Source organism: Solanum stenotomum, chromosome 5, assembly GCF_019186545.1.
Source record: "Solanum stenotomum isolate F172 chromosome 5, ASM1918654v1, whole genome shotgun sequence".
Classification (NCBI taxonomy): Eukaryota; Viridiplantae; Streptophyta; class Magnoliopsida; order Solanales; family Solanaceae; genus Solanum; species Solanum stenotomum.
In genome coordinates this window covers 45296273-45314646 of record NC_064286.1, presented here as the reverse complement: position 1 = coordinate 45314646, position 18374 = coordinate 45296273, and the positions used below count along the sequence as shown (strand labels likewise).

At 34.6% G+C, this 18374-nt stretch overlaps 1 pseudogene; it reads right to left on the bottom strand.

Moving 5' to 3' along the window:
• Positions 1–7453: 7453 nt before the first annotated feature.
• Positions 7454–17784, bottom strand: LOC125864041 (uncharacterized; annotated as a pseudogene).
• Between the last annotated feature and the right edge of the window lie 590 nt (positions 17785–18374).

Genomic DNA, 18374 nt, shown 5'->3' with positions numbered 1-18374 from the left:
GTTACCTTTTACCGCACTTATTATGCTTTTTTCTATAGGTTGTATAATTCTATCATCTGCTAAGTATATTTCTATGGGTGTATCTATTCCTTCTCTAAAACATGCTTTTATTAATATTTCTGTTCCTCCTAAATGTACATATTTAATTGGATTTTTAGCCTTAATATCTTGTATTTCTTTATTTATTATTCGTTTATTTATTATTGGTATTTTAGCTTTTCCTTTAGTGTATTTGCAATCTATGATATGTTCTCTTTGACTTACTACGTAATATTCTTCTTTTTGTCGTTTAAACCAGTTTCTTATTGTTGGTATTTCGAATATTTTTGCTACACTTAGGTCTAATTCTTTTCCTTTTATTTGCTCAAATATATTATTATCAAATATTATTTTTTGTTCTGTCGATTCTTCATCTTGATATTTTTCTTTAGTTATTATTTGTATATCTTTTTCAGTCATTGATATCGTATTCATTATCCGATTCTATTACTGAGCTATTTTCTATTTCATTTTCCGATAATTCATATATACTATCATTGCTTTCTAATTCATAATCTACGTACTCTATTTGTGTATATTTTTCATCGTCTATTATTATTTCTGATATTTGTTTTTTCTTTGGATTTTTAGGTAATTTACAATCTCTAGCTATATGTCCTAATTTTCCACAATTATAACAAGTACATTCCGTTAGTTTTCTTTTTGGTCTATATGGTCTTTTGGTTTTGTAGTTTTTTACATAGTACCTTCTTCTTGGTTTTTTATATTTATATTTTGATCTATATTTTTTATTATATTTCTTTTTATTTTTATAATATCTATCCGTACAACCAAATTGGGGTGCTGTCTTATTTTTGCAACATGCCAAGTTTTTTACTAATATTTTTTCCATTTTTATTTCTTCTTTATGTTTTTCACATAGTTCTATAAACCATCGTTGTAAGAATTTTATTCTAGCTCCTAAGGTATCTGTTAATTCTGCTTCATTCCAACTTTTTATTATTTTTGAATTAAAAGGTTCTGGTAATTTTGTAAAATATAATTTTCTTATTTCTTTACCTTCTTCTATGCTATATGTTCCTTTATAATAGTATTCTCTAAATGCACATGTATATTCATCTATGTAACACATATTACATATTGCTAATTTTGTCATTAGATTCCGATTTATGATTTTTTCTTTATTTTGTTCTTCTACCTCTGTTGTCATACTACTAAATTCATTTCTTATAGCTATTTCGTATTTATATAATATTTCCATGGTTGTAGTGGCTATTTCACCATCAAATTTTTTATTATTTCTTAAAGTTGTTAAGCTTTCATTTGTTAAATTTTGTAGCCATAATTTTACTGTTCCTATAATTGTTCTTTCTATGTATCCTGGTGCCTCTGCTATTACTATCTTGTTATCTATTAATTGTTTTGATATGTATCCTACCCATAATTGGATTGTTTTATTTATGTCTGCTACACAGTCTAAATCTAAAAATTCATGTTGTCCAGTTATTGGTTTAGGCGTCCATTTTTTATTTAATCTTTTATCCCATGTAGTTTTTTCTTTATTATATTGTTCATAATTTTTATTATAATATTTTGGATTAAAATTTTTTGGGTTTTTTACTCCTGATGTGCTAGGTTTTTCGTCCATGTCTACGTCTTCTGCATTTACTTCTAAATTCTTTGTATTATCTATATTTGCTAAAAGTTCCGTATATGTTTCACTTGTTTCCGAATGTTGTTCTAGATCATCATCGTTTATTTCATCAACTCTTATTTCGGGTAGATTATCTTGGTTATTTTCTTCTTTTTCTTCTAATTCATCTTGTAATTGCAATTTTTCTTTAATTTTAATTATCTCATTTGCTAATTTTGTTTTTTGTTCTTTTTCTTTTTGTTTAATTTCATACATTTCTTTTAATATTGCTAGCTCTTTTTCTAGCTCTATTATTTTAGTATTTTTTACTTCTTCTAATTGTTGTACTTCCTTTTTTGCTTGTTGTTTTATTTTTTCAATTTCCGTTCTTCTATCTATTTCTTCATTTTCTTTTGTTATTCTTACCATAGCAGTTAAACTATCTTCTAGTTTTACCGTTTCTTTTTCTAACATTAAACTTATATTATCACCTATTTTCTTATATCTTCTTCCTAGATTAGAAAATATTATCTTTATTTTTAATCCGTCATAATTTTCATATGTTTTTTCATCTATTGCGTATTCTTCTTTATTCATTTATAAATTATGTTGTAGTTTATATTCTAAGTTATTTATTTGTATTTCTAGATAAAAAATAGTCTTTCTTTGTGCTAGTATAGATTTGTGACAAATTCCTGCAAATATATTACTATTAAGTCTATTTTGCCTATGTTCTAATTCTTGTCGTTTTTCTATAATTACTTCATTAAGTTTTTGTCTATATTCGCTATTCTTGTTATTCATTGTATTTTTAAGTATTGAATATATTTATATTCTATTTTAGATATATTATCTATTAATTGATTTAATTTTTCGTTATCAGTCTTTGTGATATTAAGTTGTTTATATTCCGGATATAATTTATTTAGTTTTCTTCTTATTTTTCTTAATTTTCTACTCGTATGTTTCTTACCGTGTTTCTTATTATCCATAGCTCTGATACCATTTTTCGTGGCGGAACTGGTTGCTAGGAGATTCATGAAAGTGGTAGTGTGGTAGATGGTAGTGTGGTAGGTGAGTAACTTATTTTTAAGATTTTCTTATAATATCTTTTTACTAAGTGTCTTAAACTTGATATCTCTTTAATATTATATTTTGGTAGTGCTAAATTCATGGTAATATGTAATAAGATTTATTGTAATATTCTTCCGATAGTTGTTTTAATCTGAATATTTCTTTAATATTATTTATGATATATTCTAGATATAACATATCTTCGATTCTTTGGTACATATATAAATTTTCCTCCATTATTTGTTCTAATAGTTTTATATCTTCCATAGATTTTATCCAATATTGTAAATATTCGTAGTTCATTTTAATCTGAATTTATTTCTAATCATACCATTCTATTCTTTCGAAGTCTAAATCATGTAGGTCTGTTTCATACCATTCTTGATTTAATATATCTTCTGATTCGTAATCATTAAATGTTTTTTCCCATATTATTCTTCTTAATTCGATTATTTCTATATTTTTAAGTACATAGAAGATTAAAGTTTCGTAGTTTTTTATCATTTCATCATGCATGTATGTAGTCATGTTCTTTATTATACAGATTTTTTATTTCAAATTATTCCTTCCTATCATATTCATAATTGATTAAATTCATATTAGATCATTATGAACTAGATTATCTTTATCATGTTTTTCTGTCACTACTAGCATCGAACTTTAGCGGATACTTCCTTCTTATCAGCGCCTCAACTTTGTTTATTTGTTTACTTCCCTAAACGGCTTCCTCGCCTACCGGTTTCAACATTAGGATGACATAGTATAGAAATTTTCTCCTATTTCCAGTGTGCTAATAAACTAGAAATCATGATTCAAATAATTCTAATACATAATAACTAACAAAAATTTATTCAATCATATATATGATATTCAGGAATATATGAAATTAGTTCCGCATATTTTTTGAACAATATACCTTTGCCTCTTGCTTAGCCATGCTATCTGAAATATCTGACTGAATTTCAGATTTATCCATTAACTTTTAAGTAATTAGTATCTTAAGAGAGTTTTTATTTAGGCGTTGCCTCCCTTTACAATGTTTACTACTAAGTCTATATATAGACATACAAATTTACTATTCTAAATACTTATCCTAACACATTTTTTACGCATGTCCATTACTATTTACTACTATTCATGACTACTTTTCATGACTACTATTCATGAATAGTTCTTATTTTTCTACCACTATTGAGTTTTCTTGAAATTCCATTCGCAATCTTGATTGTTGGGATTTTGATGAGTTCTTGAGTTGAAAGTTAGTAATTTGAAAGTTTTTTTTTGTAGATTATCGTGTACTTTGGTTGGGTATTCAAATCTAAGTGATTGGGGAAGAAGCCATTCAATTCTAGATGAGTTGGTCCAAAAAGGAGAAAGAAAAGTCGTCGAAGTTTTCTGGGTTGGGGCTGGTTCGCCGCCCCAATAGTGTGCCAGAAACACTTGTTTTTAGGATAAGGGATGGCGCCATGCACCACTCAGTGCGCCATGATCGCCTGCCCCCACTCCTTCTCCATCATTTTGCCCGTCTGAGTCCTTTAAAAGGGTACCTTCAAGTTCTATCGATTCTAACCACGCTAAAATAATTCTAAACATCTAGAAATCATTCATAACATGAATAATAACCTTGAATTCATAATTCAAATTCAAGGTAGAGTTAAGAGTTAAGTCTTGAGAGTTCTCCAGAGTTGTTTGAGAAAGTCCCGTTGAGTTTTTTCGAGGAGTCTTCTACAAATACTTATAAATTGTTTCAGGACTCGAGAGTAAGTGAGTATGAAAATGAGAAGAATGTATTCATAAGTCTACATTATCATCGAGATCATGAATCAAAACTCTTGAATTTATAATTCAAATTCACGAAAGAGTTAAGAGTAGAGTTCAAGAAAGTTTTTGAGTTAGATTGTAAATCCTTTGTGATCAACTATTGATTTGAGCTAAGTTTTGAGGAAGTAAGTATGAGAATGAGAAGAGTCGTACACATGAGTTCTATATTGATATTTAGACCCTCGAGTTGTGTCATTCATGACCATAAATTCCGCATGAACTCCATAATTTGAATATCTTTGAAAGGAGTAGTATCTCTAAGTTCTAAGTGTTGAGTATTGAGTTTCAAATCCTTTTGAGATTATCTTCCTAATCATGGGACTACTACATGTTACCCATGACAATCCTTGAGTTGAGATGTTCATGCCCATAATTCCACATGAACCTGAGTCGAACATCGTGAGATGAGTAGTATCATTGAATCCTTGGGTTCTGGAGTTGTTGAATTCTAAGTATTGAGTTTTATGTATGGTTATTAAATACCTTGAATTGAGTCGTTCACATCTATAATTCGGTATGAACCCTATTTTGAGAAGTATTTTTTACAATTATTTATAACTTGTTTTAAGACTTGAGCATTTGAGTTTGAGGAAGAGTAGAGCTTAGTTCATTTTCTTTAAAATGATATATGGGAACTAAGTATTCCCAAGAGGAAATGTTTTTACATTTAAGATGAGAGGAAACACCGATTTCCAAAAGAGTTTTTGAGTAGTTTTGAGTACCATCTCTTTTAAGAGAAAGATTTTTAAGTAATAATCTAAAACCACATAAAGAGTTATGTTTTTAAACATATGAGTTAGTTACATTTTGGGAGTAGTATTGAGCATCGATATGGAGACGAGTTCAGATAACTCAAAGTCCTCATAAACCATGTACCTAACGTGGGTAGAAAGGGTCATACTTTTTATATGATTCCTTAATGCTTTTTAGCATAGACTAGTGGATCCACTTAGTAGTAGGTTTATACCCTGACAAAGTATAGGACAGTTCTGACAGTGTGGGCTAGACAATGTATCATTACATAGTTCATAGTGATGGTTGTTGATTAGAGAATCTCCCACAGAGTTATATTGTATTTTTATATACAAACTGAGTTGTTATTGTATTCTTCAATACATTGAGTTGTTATCTATTGTTATAAAAGATTTTCGTATATTGCATCTTTTATTGTTGCTTTATCTTGAGTTGAGTGTCTTATTATTGAGTTGAGCCTTATTTCTCTAAGTTGAGTTGAACTATGTTTCGTTGAGTTCAGTAGCTTATACTTGAGTACTTCTAAGTTGAGTAAGATTTAATACCTTTGAGTATTCCTTGAGTCAAGTTGAGCTGAGTTGAGAAAAGGTAAGTATGTTTCTTTTCCATCAGTTCAAGCTTATGTTTATGCTTTAGAATTTCCCTTACATGCCCGTACATTCCATGTAGTGACGTTATTTGACATGCATTGTTTCATGATGCAGATACAGGTAGGGGTTATCAATAGGAGCTTCGTTGATACCACTTGCAGTTCCAGTCAGCTTGAGATGTCATATGTCTTGTCCCGGTATCCTTCTATAATAGTAAAGGCTTTATAGATAGACAACAGAGTTTGAGAAGTCTATTTCATTTATTTTGTTAAATCTTTTAAAGACTTGAGTTGCCTATGTAAATCATTTGAGTTAAACCTTTGTATTTGAGTTTCATGAATTTCATTCAGTTTTAAGCATTGTATGCTTGAGTTAGTCTTCCGCTTGTATTCAACCAGGATGAGGGTTCACTTGGGGACCAACAATGGTTCTCCAGTGCTGACCACGTTCAAGGTGTAGGCTCGGGTCGTGACACACACTACCTATATGAACAAACAAATTTTGCACAACCAACATAAGTAGAAAAGATCTCATATTTTATGTCAATAGATTGGTGACATAACTTTGAACAATGGGGAAGAAGATTGAACTAATTTTATTTATCCAATAGCATATAGGGAACATATGAAGGTTTATTTAGTGAGAAAATAGAAGACGGGAGAGGTTTAGGTTTACTCTCAGGTTTGTGGTTTCAAGAAAGACGATGGAAGATGAAAAGGTTAGATAAGAAAGGTTTTCTTCTTAGTAAGGTGTCTCGAGAAAAGGTTTCAAAATTGAAATAATATTTGTTTAATTGTATTGGAATTTTAATATTTTTTTATAAACTTATATTTTATACCCCAAGTTTTTAAAGTGATGAAAATGTTCATGATCCCACAACCTTACCCCACTTTTTCACTTTTTCATAACCTAACTTTAAAAGACAAATAAAAAAAAATAAATTAGTGGTTGTTTGTCCAATTAAATTTTGTAGGAGTTCCCAATTCCAATTAATCTCAAGAAAGAGCTAAATCTCCCATTCGAACAAAAACTTGGATACTAAGGGTGTGTTTGGTACGAAGGAAAATGTTTTCCTAGAAAATAATTTTTTTTAAAAAACAAGTGGATTTCGAACTTATTTTCTCATGTTTGGTGGGTGAGTAGAAAATATTTTATGGAAAATATTATTTAAGGTTTGGTTGGTGAATGAAAAATATTTTTTAGAAAAATCTTTTATTTTTGGCTTGAGACTAGAAAATACTATTTAGGAAAATAATTTATGATTTGAAAATCAACTCTGATAATTGATCTAGGACCCGACCCCGACAACCAAACTAGGAAAAGACTCCGATGATCATTCAAAAACCTACCTTAAGATTTGACCCAGGACCTGACCCAAGAATATTTTTTTCAAAAACAACTATTTTTAAAAAAAAATTTGAAGGGGGGAGGGTGGGGTGGGGGGGAATAAAAAATGAAATTCTTTTAAAATTTGAAATATTTTTCAAAATAATTTGTAAATATTTTAGGAAAAAGGTCAAAAATATCCCTCAACTTTGTTTTATTGATTGACTATGCCCTTATGGTTAAACTGGAGTTATTCTTACCCCTGTTGTTAGCAAACTTATCACGTGTATCCTTTTTTTAACTGAAAACCCCAAAATAGAATAAATTATCCGAAAATGAAAAGAAACCATCATCCCTATTCTAACCGCACCCGACCCAACAAACAAGTAACCCAAACAATTAGCCTTCTTCAATCTATCATCAGAGTCATTTGATGAATCTGTATTTTGAGAATCAGTCGTTAATGATGGATCACTCGAAGAAGAAGACCCAAGTTCAAATTTTGCAGAAATAACATTTTCCACATTTGCATTTTAGCCTTTTCCAACTTCTCCTGAAACTCAGATTTCTTATATTGATAAACCTCGGAAGCTTCTTCGGGAGTATTAAAAGTACCCAATCAAATTCTTTTCTTGCTAAATGGGTCTCTAATCTCAGTAGCAAATTTTCCTGATTTTCTTTTTCGAACCATAGGAGGCAATTTACTAGAACATTGATCAAAACTCAAAGGGCTTCTGTTTTTTAGTGAAAAGCGAGTCTTTACCTTCGATAAATTTGAGGTCGGACAATCTACCATTAATGGCGCATTTCCAGATTTTTGCAGAAATACCCTTTTTCTGAAAAAAAAAATTTCGAACCCTAGGAGCAGGCAATTTACCAGAAAATTGATAAAAATCTAATTGGTTTTTGTTGTTTAGTACAAAAGATTGAATCTTTACATTTTTTTGAATAATCTCATGAACAATAATCTTTTTGAATAATCTCATGAACAATAATCTTTGTTCTTTTTTCCTGTTTTTCTGATGATTTTGTAGCATCTGGATCTGAATTTTTTACTCTTATTTTCCTCTGGATTTCAATTACTTCTATTGAAGAAAGAAGGGCAATGTAACCATGTTTACTGTGAACAATTTTGGTACCATTGCCGGTAGTGGTAGATTCTAATGATGATATTTGCCTAGTTCTAATAAAGATCAATTATGTTAAAGTAAGAAAATTGAATCGACAAGCTGATGAATCCACAAGAATATATGTAGTTGTAAAAGTATGAAGTTTTTATGGAGTGTCGCTATCCTATTGGCAACCCTAATAATTAATTAAACTAATTAAAAAACCAAATACCCACCCGTAACCCAAATCTTTAAACCCAATATTCTAACCCAAATTCAACACTGTCACCAGATCTTACAGATAAATAAATCTTCAAACTCAAACTTACCACATGATAAAAAAGACTCCTTTTATCAAGTGTGTAAAGTTGCGCCACTTCTTTCCATTCTTTAGCAATGCTTGACCCAGAAATCCGAGCTCAACCCAGAAAATTTCTACGTGTATTCGACTTTTTTTTTGTTGAAAACATTCAGTTCAATCGTCCGATAAGGAAGATCAACAACATCATTCAAATGATACACAAGTTTTTCATTCCACAGAGAGTTTAAATCTCTCATTTTTACTTGTGTTCTTTGTCTCTGATTCTCAAACTCAACTTCTACAAATGGTGATGAAGAACCTTCACCATCTCTTGGCATCAAGTTATATGCTGCCACCACTTCTACAATCAATTTTTCTTTACCATTGTTCGTGGTTCTGATAAAGGAAAAAAAAACAGAGAGAAAAGAGACAAATAGGAAAGTAGAGGAATAAGATTATACAGTTGATAGTGTTGAATTTGGGTTAAAAGATCTAGGTTACGGGTGGGGCTTTTGGGTGGGTATTTGGTTTTTTAATTAGTTTAATTACTTATAAGGGTAGCTAATAGGATAGTGACACATCATAAATGAATTTTCTAAATAAGTTTATATTTAGGCTGTTAAAGATGAGGGGTAAAATAGAGCCAAAATGTTGACGTCAAGGGCATTTTAGGTTCCGAAAGGTAGAAGAGGGATAATTTTGTACCAATTCACATAGTTGAGGGAGTATTTTAGGCCCTTTTTCATTTAAAAAAATAAATAAATAAAAATAATGATTTTTTGTCCATGTAACATCTCGCAATTTGAAATAACTAGGAACAAGCTAATAATTGGAAATAGTCATTTTTGGAAAGAATGAAACTCTGGAAATTCGTTTAAGTTAGGAAAAGTTGAGTTTTGGTCAACTTCAAACAGCCGTAACTCCTAGATCAAGATGAGTTAGGGGTACTTCTAGATATGGCTGGAAATCTCTTGGAATGATCTTTCCAACGCCACCGAGTTTATGCCATTCCGAGTTCGTATGAGTAAGTTATGCCCTTTGGAAGTTGGCAGTTGGATTAAGGAAAGTCTAATCCGGATTTTTGAAGGGTAATTTAGTCTTTTTCTTACCTACTTATTTTAATTCGTTTTTAGGAGTTTAATTGGGGTAAAGTCAGATTTTAGTCAGTTTTAGAAAGGTTAATTTTACTCTAGGGTATGGAGAGTAGGAGAAAAGAGGAGAAAGGAGAAGAACGTCCAAGATTCTTCGATTTCGTCAAGGGTAGCTTGTGGATTTCGTCGGGGTGATCCCTAAAAGGTATGTGAGATCACATATCATTGGGTTAGTTCACCCACGCGCCAATCATGATTCAATTCAGCAAAATATCTGTGATTTGGAAGTAAATCCTTGGAGTTCTTGATGAAATTCCTTTGAATTCTTGTGGGTAGTTTTGTTGAAGTTTCTTGCAATTTGATTCATGTTTCCGGGTGTAATTTTGGTTTGAATCTATCATGTATTGAGGTTATAAATGATCCTAAGTGTTTGGGGAAAGAACCATTGAAGTTTAGAGGGTATAGAGTTGAAAAACAGAGAAGAAAAGTCGTCAAACACCTGGGAAAGGGAGTGGGGCATCACGCCAGCCAGCGCGCCCCAAAGCAGTCCCTGAATGTGGGGATCTGGGGCGTCGCGCCAGCCAGAGCGCCCCAACTTGTTCTCTGAATGTTGAGGGTTGGGCCCCGCGCCTCTCAGAGCTCCAGGGACGCCAGTTCTTCCCATTTTCCCCCCATCTTTTCGTACTTGATCCTTATTAATATACCTTTGTTTTCTAGTTGATTCCAACACTCTAAGGTACATCTAAACATCATGAAATCAGTCATTAACATGAGATCATGAACCTTTAATCCATAATTCAATTCAAGGAAAGTTAGGATCAAAGTTAAGAGAAGTTAAGAGTCAAGTCTAGAGGTTAAAAAGCAAGTCAAAGCAAAGTTTATAAAGTTTTCAAAAATCTTTCACAAACGTTTTAACTTTGTTTTAAGACTTAAAGTTCAAGTTAAGCAAAGAGTAAAGTTTGAAGTGAATTTTCTTCAAAAGAGTATATCGGGACTATGAATTCCCAAAGAGTAAATGTTTTCACATTTAAACAAGAAAGGAAACTGAGATTTTCAAGATAGCCATTGAGCTAAGTTTTTGAGCACTAATATCAAATCACAGAAGAAGTATGCTTTTAAACATAAAGAGCTAGTATCATATTTTGGGAGTAGTATTGAGCACCGAATTGGGGGCAAGTATGAGTTTAGATAACTCACGTCTCCATAAAACTATGTAGCCACCATGGGTAGAAAAGGGTCATACTTTTTAGATGAACCCTTTTCACAATAGACTAGTGGATCCACCTAGTAGTTTAGGTCATATACCTCTGGCCGGGTATAGGATGCACTGGCAGCGCGAGGTAGATCGATGTATCATCACTATAACTCTTATGTGATGGTTGTCGGTTAGAGAAACTCTCACAAAAGTTATTGTATTTTTATATACATCAATTTATTGTTTTTTTACATACATTTTAGAGTTATGTTGTATCCTTGTATATACACAGAGTTGACATAATGTTTTTAAACAACTTTTCTTTATATTGTTTTAAACTGTTTTATATTGAAATGAGTTCAGTTAAGCATTCATGAGTTGAGAAGAGCCAAGTAAGTGTTTCTTTCAGATTTCCTTTTCAAGCTTACGTTGTTTTAGCATTCCAACTTGCATACTCGTACATTTAATGTGTTGATGCCAGTTGGCCTGCATCGTCTTATGATGCAAACACAGGTAACTAGGATCGGCATTCCAGCGCACCGTTGATCCAGTGAGCAGTTCAGAGTCAGTCGGTGAGCCTCCTTGCATTCCGAAGGATCTATTTTCATTGCTTTCTAGTTAGTTCATTAGGATGTTGTAGGGTTGTCTCAACATCCATCTCAGTTGTTTTAGAGGTTTCATAGACAGTCAGATATTAGTCCTTTGAGTCTTTTCATTATCATTTCTTATTGTTAAGACTTGGGTTGCCACTTTTGGCCAAGTTGAATGTTTAACCTTTAAACATTCTCAGTTATTTTATTATTCAGTTCAGGTAAGTGTTATTGATCATTATAAGTATGTATATTGTCTTCCGTTGAGTTAAGTAAGTTAGGCCAAGGGTTCGCTTGGGGCCAACAATGGTCTTCGAGTTCCAGCCATGTCCAGGGTGTAGGCTAAGAGAGTGACAAACTTGGTATTAGAGCCCAGAGTTCAAGAGTCCTAGGGAGTCTATGAATTTGTGTTTGTAGAGTCCTAGTTATCGGTGTGAAGCGCGCCACATCTATAATTAGGAGGGTGCAACATTTAGGAATTTTTCCTTTCTTTCACACTCTTTTCGTGCGTTAGAGTTTATCTCTAAAAAGTTTCCTGCTAATTCGTACATGCGCATGTTGCAGATAATCATGCCTCCACGAAGAGCAGTCAGAGTTGTCCAGCTAGGAGGAATGTTAAGGAACAAGAGTTACCCAATGCATCTGAAGTGCATCCGCAAGGAGAAGTTACTAATGTTGAGTTCAGAGAGGCTATAAAGATGATTAGTCAAGTTGTGACCAAACAAGCTGGGCAGTAGAAAGGAGCCCGACAAGAAGAGGCTAACGCTTCAAGGGTTTGTGAGTTCTTGAGGATGAACCATTCAAGTTTCATGGGTTCGAGCACTACTGAGGATCCAGAGAACTTCATTGAGATGTTGAAGAAGGTATTTGAGGTCATCCCTACTGCTGATACTGAGCGAGTTGAACTAGCTGCATATCAACTGAAGAATGTTTCTAGGACTTAGTTTGACCAATGGAAAGGGGTAGAGCTGAGGATGTACCACCTGCGAGTTGGGCATGTTTTGAAGAGGCTTTCTTAGGGCATTTCTTTCCCCGAGAATTGAAAGAGGCTAAGGTACAGGAATTTCTAACACTTAAGCAGGATTCTCTAAGTGTGCATGAGTATAGGTTGAAGTTCACCCAACTATATTGTTAGGCTCCAGAGATGGTTAAGGACATGAGGACTAGAATGAGCTTGTTTGTTTCTGGGTTGGGTCGTATATCAAGCAAAGAGGGCCGAGAAGCAATGTTTATTGGGGACATGGACATTTCGAGGTTGATGGTCTATGTGCAACATGTAATGGAAGAAAAGCTGATAGATAGAGAGGAGTTCAAGAACAAGAGGGCTAAGACAGGGAATGAGTCCGGGTAGCAGAAGAGTAATGCCAACCGGTTATCGCTTCAACAGAAACAAAAGGCCCTGCTCCATCATCTGCTAGTGCACATGCACATAAGAACAAATGTGAGTATAATAATCAGAACTTTAGAGCTAAACATGTCTATTCACAGGGTAGTGTGGCGCAAGGGGGTAGTAAGCCTCCTGCCTGCGCCAAGTGTGGTAGGAACCACTCAGGTATTTGTCGTGAGGGCTCCACTGGTTATTTCAAGTGTGGTCGGACTGGGCATTTCATGTGAGATTGTCCAAAGAACAAGCAGGGAAATGGTAATAGGGGCAATAGAGCCCAGTCTTCTTCAGTTGCTCCACCAGACATAATTGCACCCAGAGGGGCTACTTCCGATACTGGCGGAGGAACAAACCGCTTATACGCTATCAATAATCGCTAAGAGCAAGAAGATTCACCAGATGTTGTCACTAGTATGATTCAAGTCTTTGACTTTACTGTTTATGCCTTACTAGATCCAGGAGCGAGTTTATCTTTTGTAACTTCATATGTTGCTATGAACTTTGATGTTATTCCTGAGCAACTTAGTGAACCATTCAATGTCTCTACGCCTATTGGTGAGTCTATTCTAGCAGAGAGAGTCTATCGTGATTGTCCCATTTCCGTCAATCACAAGAGTACCATGGCTGATTTAATTGAGTTGGACATGGTAGATTTTGATGTCATTCTTGGTATGGACTGGCCTCATGCCTATTATGCCTCAGTTGATTATAGAACTTGAGTAGTCAAGTTTTAGTTTCCAAATGAGCCAGTCTTAGAGTGGAAAAGTAGTTCAGCAGTGCCTAAAGGTCGTTTCATTTTATACCTTAAGGCAAGGAAGTTAGTTTCTAAGGGGTGTGTCTACCATTTAGTCCGAGTTAATGACTCTAGTGTTGAGATACCTCCTATTCAGTCAGTTTCAATAGTAAGAGAGTTTCCAGATGATTTTCCCGGAGTCCCTCTTGAGAGAGAGATAAACTTCGGTATAGACCTTCTCCCAAATACTCGTCCTATCTCCATTCTGCCATATAGAATGGCACCAACAGAGTTGAAAGAGCTTAAAGAGCAGTTAAAAGACCTTTTAGAAAAAGGGTTTATTCGGCCAAGTGTCGCACCTTGGGGCGTTCCGGTCTTATTTGTGAGAAAGAAAGATGGTTCCCTTAGGATGTGTATAGATTACCGCCAATTGAACAAGGTTACCATCAAGAACAAGTATCCTCTTTCGAGAATTTTTTTTTATCAGCTTCAGGGTGCTTCTTGTTTTTCGAAAATAGACCTCAGATCTGGCTACCATTAGTTGAAAATAAGGGAATGTGATATTCCAAACACAACATTCAGGACCCATTATGGTCATTATGAGTTTCTGGTCATGTCGTTCGGTTTAACTAATGCACCTGCAACGTTCATGGACCTTATGAATAGAGTCTTCAAACCTTATTTAGATATGTTTGTTATCGTCTTCATTGATGACATACTAATCTATTCAAGGAATGAAGAAGATCATGCTAGCCATCTCTTAATAGCTCTTCAGACTTTGAAAGATAAGGAGTTATATGCTAAGTTTTAAAAATGTGAGTTTTGGCTTGAGTGTGTGGCGTTCTTGGGCCACATAGTTTCCAGTGATGGAATTAGAGTTGTACCCAAAAGATAGAGACAGTGTAGAGTTGGCCTAGACCCATATCTCCAACTGATATTAGGAGTTTCTTGGGTTTGGCTGGCTATTATAGAAGGTTTATAGAAGGGTTCTCACCCATTTCGTCTCCTTTGACCAAGTTGACTCAAGAAATAGTGAAATTTCAATGGTCTGAAGCTTATGAGAAAAACTTTCAGGAATTAAAGAAGAGGTTGACTACTGCCCTAGTTTTGACCTTACCAGAAGGTACTCAAGGTTTTGTGGTGTATTGTGATGCATCTAGAGTTGGTTTGAGTTGTGTATTAGTGCAGAATGGCAAAGTTATAGCTTATGCCTCCAGACAGTTGAAAGTTCATGAAAAGAATTACCCAACCCATGACTTAAAGTTGGTTGCGGTAGTATTTGCTTTGAAGATATGGCGTCATTAGTTGTATGGTGTTCATGTTGATGTGTTCACTCATCACAAGAGCCTGCAATATGTGTTCACTCAGAAAGAGCTTAATCTCAAATAAAGGAGGTGGTTAGAATTACTCAAGGATTACGACATGAGTATTCTTTACCACCCAGGTAAGGCTAATGTTGTTGCTGATGCCTTGAGCAGGTTGTCTATGGGTAGTACCGCCCATGTTGAGAAAGAAAAGAGAGAGTTAGCGAAGGATGTGCATAGACTTGCACGCTTAGGAGTCCGGCTAATGGATTCCACAGAAGGAGTAGTGTTGATGAATAGGGCTGAGTCTTTATTAGTGTCAGAAGTGAAGGAAAAGCAAGACCAAGATCCCATTTTTCTTGAGTTAAAGGAAAATGTTCATAAGCAAAAAGTATTAGCTTTTGAACAAGGGGGATATGGTGTGTTGAGATATCAAGGAATATTGTGTGTACCTATGGTGGATGGACTCCAAGAGAGGATCATGGAGGAAGCTCATAGCTCCAGATATCCCATTCATATGGGTTCCACAAAGATGTATCGTGATTTGAGATAGGTGTATTGCTGGAATAGTATGAAGAAGGGCATTGTAGAATTTGTTGCTAAGTGTCCAAATTGCCAACAAGTTAGAGTAGAGCACCAAAGGCCCAGTGGGTTGGCTCAGAATATAGAACTTATGGAATGGAAGTGGGAGATGATTAATATGGACTTCGTCACAGGTTTACTAAGGTCTCGCAGACAGCATGATTCTATTTGGGTGATTGTAGATAAAATGACAAAATCAACCCATTTTTTACTGGTAAAGACTACTCATTCGGCAGAAGATTATGCTAAGTTGTATCTTCAAGAGGTGGTAATACTTCATGGGGTTCCGATCTCCATTATTTCAGATAGAGGTGCACAATTTACTGTACAGTTTTGGAAGTCATTCCAAAAAGGCTTGGGTTCAAAGGTGAACTTAGGTACTGTCTTTCATCCTCAGACAAATGGGCAAGCAAAGTGCACTATTCAGACCTTAGAAGATATGTTGAGGGCTTGTGTGATTGAATTTAAAGGGAATTGGGATGATCACCTACCTCTCATTGAGTTTGCTTACAACAATAGTTACCACTCTAGCATCCAAATGGCTCCTTATGAAACTCTTTATGGGAGAAGATGTAGATCTCCTATTGGATGGTTTGAAGTTGGTGAAGCAGGGTTGATAGGACTAGATTTAGTTCATCAAGTTATGGAGAAGGTGAAAGTGATTTAAGAGAGGTTGAAAATGACATAGAGTCGTCAGAAATCTTACATTGATGTTAGGAGAAGGGCGTTAGGGTACGAAGTGGATGACTGGGTATAGCTAAAAGTTTCACCCATGAAGGGTGTTATGAGGTTTGGTAATAAGGGGAAACTTAGTCCCCGGTATATTGGACCTTATCGAATATCCAAGAGGATCGACAATGTAGCTTATGAGTTAGAGCTACCACAAGAGTTAGCCGTGGTTCATCCGGTGTTTCAGATCTCTATGTTGAAGAAGTGCATGGGCGATCCGTCATTGATCATAACAACTGAAGATATTGGGATCAAGGATAGTCTATCTTATGAAGAGATTTTGGTTCAGATTCTAGATCGCTAAGTACGCAAGTTGAGGACTAAGGAAGTAGCATCAGTCAAAGTCCTTTCGAGGAACCAATTTGTTGAGGAAGCTATTTGGGAAGCTGAAGAGGATATGAAGAAAATATATCCACATCGCTTTGAGTCCGGGAAAAATGCAGATCAAGGTACTAATTCTCTTCTTAGTACTCTTTAAATTATGAGTGAGCATGTTGTTTGTTTGCAATTGCTTGTATGGTGTTTGAACTTGATATTTCACCCTGAGCTTAGAAGGAGTAATCTCATTCGAGGACGAATGTTTCCAAAGGGGATATATTGTAACATCTTGCAATTTGAAATAACTAGGAAGAAGCTAATAATTGGAAATAGTCATTTTTGGAAAGAATGAAAATCTGGAAATTTGTTTAAGTTAGGAAAAGTTGAGTTTTGGTCAACTTCAAACGTCCATAACTCCTAGCTCAAGATTAGTTACATGTACTTCCAGATATGGTTGGAAATCTCTTGTAATGATCTTTCCAACTCCGCCAAGTTTGCGCGATTTCGAGTTCTTATGAGTAAGTTATGCCCTTTGGAAGTTGGGCTGTTGGATTAAGGAAAGTCTAATCCGGATTTTTGAATGGTAATTTAGACTTTTCCTTACCTAACTATTCCAATTCATTTTTAGGAGTTTAATTGGGGTAAAGTCAGATTTTAGTCAGTTTTAGAAAAGTTAATTTTATGCTAGGGCATGGAGACGAGGAGAAAAGAGGAGAAAGGAGAAGAACGTCCAAGATTCGTCGATTTCATCAAGGGTAGCTTGTGGATTTCGTCGGGGTGAGCCCTAAAAGGTATGTGAGATCAAATAGCATTGGGTTAGTTCACCCACGCGCCAATCAAGATTCAATTCAGCGAAATATGTGTGATTTGAATGTAAATCCTTTGAGTTCTTCATGAAATTCATTTGAATTCTTGTGGGTTGTTTTGTTGAAGTTTCTTGCGATTTCATTCATGTTTCCGAGTGAAATTTCTGTTTGAATGTATCATGTATTAAGGGTATAAATGATCTTAAGTGTTTGGGGAAAGAACCATTGAAGTTTAAAGGATTTAGAGTTGAAAAACGGAGAAGAAAACTCGTCAAACACTTGGGAAAGGGAGTGGGGCATCGCGCCAGCCAGCGCGCCCCAAAGCAGTCCCTGAACGTGGGGCTCTGGGGCGATGCACCATCAAAGCGCCCCAACTTGTTCTCTGAATGTTGATGGCTGGCGCCCCGCGCCTCTCAGAGCTCTGGTCTTCCCATTCTTCCCCCATCTTTTCGTACTTATTCCTTAGCAATGTACCTATGTTTTCTAGTTGATTCCAAAACTCTAAGGTACATCTAAACATCATGAAATCAGTCATAAACATGAGATCATGAACCTTGAATCCATAATCCAATTCAAGGGAAGTTAGGATCAAAGTCAAGAGAAGTTAAGAGTCAAGTCTAGAGGTTAAAAAGCAAGTCAAAGCAAAGTTTATAAAGTTTTCAAAAGTCTTTCACAAACGTTTATACTTTGTTTTAAGACTTAAAGTTCAAGTTAAGCAAAGAGTAAAGTTTGAAGTGCATTTTCTTCAAAAGAGTATATCGGGACTATGAATTCCCAAAGAGTAAATGTTTTCACATTTAAACTAGAAAGGAAAATGAGATTTCCAAGATAGCCTTTGAGCTAAGTTTTTGAGAACTAATCTCAAATCACAGAAGAAGTATGTTTTTAAACATAAAGAGCTAGTATCATATTTTGGGTGTAGTATTGAGCACCGAATTGGGGGCGAGAATGAGTTTAGATAACTCACGTCTCCATAAAACCATGTAGCCACCATGGGTAGAAAAGGGTCATACTTTTTAGATGAACACTTTTCAC